Consider the following 4823-nt stretch of genomic DNA (forward strand, 5'->3'; position numbering starts at 1 on the left):
TTGTAAGATGAAGATCCAAATACTCATTTGGTCAACTTTCTAGAGATTTACAGCACTTTCAAGATCAATGTTGTTACTAATGATGCCATACGCTTACAGTTGTTCCCATTCTCATTGAGGAATAAGGCAAAATAGTGGTTGAATTCATTTCCACGAGGTTCTATCATGACTTGGGATCAGATGACTGAGAAGTTTCTGTTGAACTACTTCCTACCAACTAAAACGGCTAAGTTGAGGACTGATATCTCTTCTTTTGCTCAAATTATTTGGAGACATTGTATGATGCATGGGAGAGATTTAAGGATCTATTGAGAAGGTGCCCTCATCATAGGTTACCTTTGTGGTTGCAAGTTCAAACCTTCTACAATGGTTTGAATCCTTCGACTAGGTAGATAATTGATGTACCGGTTGGTGCAACACTGAATAATAAAACACTAAAGATAGCTTATAAGTTTGTTGAGGAGATATGTAACACGCCTAACATGTATCTGATGCCGGAGCAAGGCTATGGAGAATTACTAAACTTATAGATCAAACAAATAGACATTTTATTTCATATCAAATTCATATCAAAAACCAATCAAATCCAATCATTTCGTCCCTAATACAAGCCCTCGAGGCCCAAAATAAACATAAAAAAATAAGTCAGGACTAAACTAAGTACTCAAAAATATTTTCAGAAAACATTGAAATTTTTCAAAGGTACAGGGACACACGCCTATGTGGCCAGGCCGTGAGGGCATTCAAAATGGAGACACATGCTTGTCTCCCAGCCCGTGTCCAAACTAGTGAGCTCACTGACTTGGGTTACACGGCCAAGCGACACGTCCGTGTGCTCGGCCGTATGAAAAATGATGAGCATACTGACTTGTGACATATGTCCAAGCCACACGCCCGTGTGCTAGGCTGTGTGAAAAATGGTGAGTATACTAACTTGTGTCACACAACCAAGCCACACTCCCGTGTGCTAGGCCGTGTGAGCCTACTGACTTGTGTTCTATAAAATTTATAGGGGACACACAGCCGTGTCACCACAGCTGAGACACACGCCTGTGTCTCTGCCATGTGGACAAAAATAGGTTATTCTTCAAGCCATATTTCTCACCCAAATTGGTACCAACCTAAACATAACAATTTTTATATGACCATGACATAAATAGGCATTCAAAACCAACCAAAATGAAGCTTAAAACATGTAATATCAACACATACAACCATGATGCCCATAGGCACCTCAATTGACCAATTATAAAACATGTCAATTATGTATCCCAAACTTACCTAAATGGTCAAACACATATATGCTAAGGCCATTCACATATATACAAAACACTCAAAAATCACTTACATGCAAGGGATTTAGTCTAGCCGAATTTCAAGCTCCCAAAGCTCCTTTTTGCTTGTGTTTTTCGATTGAAGAAAGAAAATAAGAAAAAGATAATAGCTTTGCCTTTTTTTATTTATTTTTATCATTTATTTAACCTATTTACAAAATTACCCTTACTTAACTTTAAAAATAACAAAATTGTCAAGCCATGCACATCCGCTATCACCTTTAATGGTTTAATTCCCATATAAGGACCTCCACTTTAAAGTTCTATAGCTATTTAACACCTTTAGCTAATCGAACACAACTTTTGCACTTTACACGATTTAGTCCTTTTTATCAAATTGAACATGAAAACGTTAAAATTTCTTAACAAAATTTTTCTACTATAATACTATCATGCTGTAAATTGTAAAATAATATTAAAATAATTTTTTTGACCTTAGATTTATAGTCCCGAAACAACTGTTTTGATTTCACTAAAAATAGGTTGTTGCAAGATGGCACTGAATAACTATTAATGGTAAGTCATGAGAACAAAATTGAGGAAAGTAGCTAGCATTTTTAATCCAGATGCAGTTGTTATGTTGTCAAGTCAATTGGAAGCACTAAATAAGAAAATTCATGGTTTGAATTTTTCTACGCAGGTGAATTTAGTGATGCAATGCAATGCGAATGGAATGGGAATGATTTGTTCAGAATGTTTACCCTTTGGTTCTAACATCGAGAATGAGCAAGTTAACTTTATGGGTAACAACTCTAGACCTCAAAATAACTCTTATAGCAATAAGTATAATGCATGTTGGAGGAATCATCCAAATACAACTTGGGGTGGTCAAGGAAATCAAAGGTCACAACCCTCTCTAGGTTTTCAACAACCTTATCAGCAAAGAAGAAATTGAACCTTGAAGAGATGTTGGCAAAATTTTTTTCAATGTCAAAAACTCAATTTCAAAATACTGAGACAGCTTTGAAAAATCAGCAAGCATCGATTCAAGGGCTTGAAAATCAATTTGGACAGCTTGCAAAATTAATTTCGGAAACACCACAAGGTAGCTTACCTAGCAATATTGAAACTAACCCAAGTTATTGTGGAGCTCAATACAGTTTGCTTGGTCATTCTCCAAAACAAACTACCTAACAAACTTAAAGATCCAGAGAGTTTTACTATTCCTTGTCTCATTCGTAGTTTAAATGTTGGAAATGCTTTGACTGATTTAGAGGCTAGTATAAATGTCATGCATTATAAGATGTTTAAACAAATTGGTCTTGGGGAAACCAAACCCACTAGGATGAGTATTTAATTAGCGGATAGATCAATTAGATATCCTAGGGGTATTATTGAGGATATACTTGTGAAAGTCGATAATTTTATATTCCCTGTTAATTGTATTGTATTGGACATAGATGAGGATATTGAGGTACCTATGATCTTAGGTAAGACCTTTTTAGCCACTACTAGAGTTGTTATTGATGTTGGTGTGGTGAACTTGTGCTTTGTGTAGGTGATGAAATTATCACTCTTCAAGCACGTGAATTTTGAGAGTCCCTAGCGAGTGAGATGATACTAATTATTCTGTTAATGTTATTAATCATGTGGCTCAATGTTCTTTGTAGGAAATCCCTCATGAAAACATGTTGGAGCCATATTCTATTCAAAGTGATAGAACTCAAGGGATAAATGAAGATGGTGCACCTCGACGAACTAGATGAATGGCGAATAAAGGTTGATGAGAAACCAAGAAAGCAAAAAGAAGAAACAAAGCACTGTCATGATGTGCATATGAATATGATGAACCTATTCAAAGTTGGGGACTAAGTACTGTTAGACAAATCGGATCCTTGAATTTTTCCTTTAGAATTTAAGTCAAGAGGGTCCAACCCATTTGTGATAAAAACTATTTTTCCATACGATACAATTGAGGTAACACATCCAAAATTTGATACATTCAAGGTAAACAGTACTCGTCTCAAACCTTATTTTGGTGTTAAAACTGATAACGAGAGAGGGGAGCTTTGGCTCTAAGATCCATTGTAACTGTGTGCCTAAAAAGGGAAGTCAAGCTTAGACTTTAAATAAATGCTTCTCAGGAGGCAACCCAAGTGTTTTTATATTTCTTTTAATTATTTTTATTTACTTTGATTTTTTAAAAAAAAAACTTTAATTTTAAAAAAATATCAAATAAATTTAATAAAATGGTCCAGATGATCTGGGGTGATCCATACAGCCTCGAGACATGGCCGTATGAGACGCACGACCTAGACACAGGGTGTGTCATAAGCCCTATGAAAACTGGAGTTAATTTTTCAATTTTATTTTAACCCACATAGGTATAGAGAGTTACACAACCTGGACACACAGTCGTGTGTGACACACAGCCTGGGCACACAGTCATGTGTGAAAACTAGTTGTGTGTGACACACGGGTATGTGGTAAACCGTGTGACTCACACGAGCTCGCACACGGGCATAGGAGAAGTGAAAGAGTATCACACACGGCCTGATGCACAACCGTGTGCCACACACGACCTGGACACATGAGCGTGTCCTAGACTATGTCGTCACTAGGCTTATTTTTCTCTATTTTTGAATCACACATAGTCTGAGTGATTACACACGATTGTATGACACACACAGCCTAGCCACACGGCCATGTGGCTCACATAGCCTAACACATAACCATGTATTTTTTTCTTCTTCTTTTGTTTCTTTCCTACCCCAACCAATGTGATTTCATTTAGTTTTATATTTTATTTTTATTTTATTTTATTTTATTTTATTATGCGTTGTACTTTTATTATTTTGTTGGTTGTTTTTTTCTATTTTGTTATCTATTTATCTTATTATTTATTTGTGTCTATTTTCTTATTAGCATGCTCAAAAACATGCAGTTCATTTAAAATCACCCACGATTCCAGTTTTCAATATTCCTACGAATTCATCCAAATTTAGGACAATTTTAGTTCTCTTCCTCCTTAGATATTGTACTTATTCTGTGATTTTAATTGTTTGTACATTGAAGGCAATGTACATCTTAAATGTGGGGAGGATTTTATATGTTTATGCGATATAGTTCCTAAATTATTATGTGTTTAAGTAATTTTCTCGAACCTAATATTTAAGTAATTTCTTTTAATTTGGAGTTTTTATTGATTTTTTTTGGAATTTCTTTGTGGATATTTGTGCATTGGTTGATTTATACTTTAAGACATAAGAGAGTCAAACATTAAAAGTTGTTTTTCAGAAATTATACTTTAGGTTGTCTCCCCGAATTGAATTATTATTTTGAAAATTTGATTGCAAGTTTGACATCAAAATCATAATTTTTTGTGAGCTTTTGAACCTATAGAGCATTTTTTTTCTTGCTCATTTTATTATTGATTTTAGGGGTGTCAACTTGATTTGTTTTTCTAGAACTTGCTTCGATTATACATGTCAAGACCACACCATTGATTTGATATACTAAGATGATAGAGGCACTTAGGTTTTAACCCAC

At 34.9% G+C, this 4823-nt stretch overlaps 1 non-coding gene across 1 annotated transcript; it reads right to left on the minus strand.

Annotated features, from left to right (window-relative positions):
* Positions 1–228: 228 nt before the first annotated feature.
* Positions 229–334, minus strand: LOC121226090 (small nucleolar RNA R71). The gene has a single exon (XR_005923986.1). It is a non-coding gene; the product is annotated as a small nucleolar RNA R71 (small nucleolar RNA).
* Positions 335–4823: the final 4489 nt, after the last annotated feature.

This window comes from Gossypium hirsutum, chromosome D13 (assembly GCF_007990345.1).
Source record: "Gossypium hirsutum isolate 1008001.06 chromosome D13, Gossypium_hirsutum_v2.1, whole genome shotgun sequence".
Classification (NCBI taxonomy): Eukaryota; Viridiplantae; Streptophyta; class Magnoliopsida; order Malvales; family Malvaceae; genus Gossypium; species Gossypium hirsutum.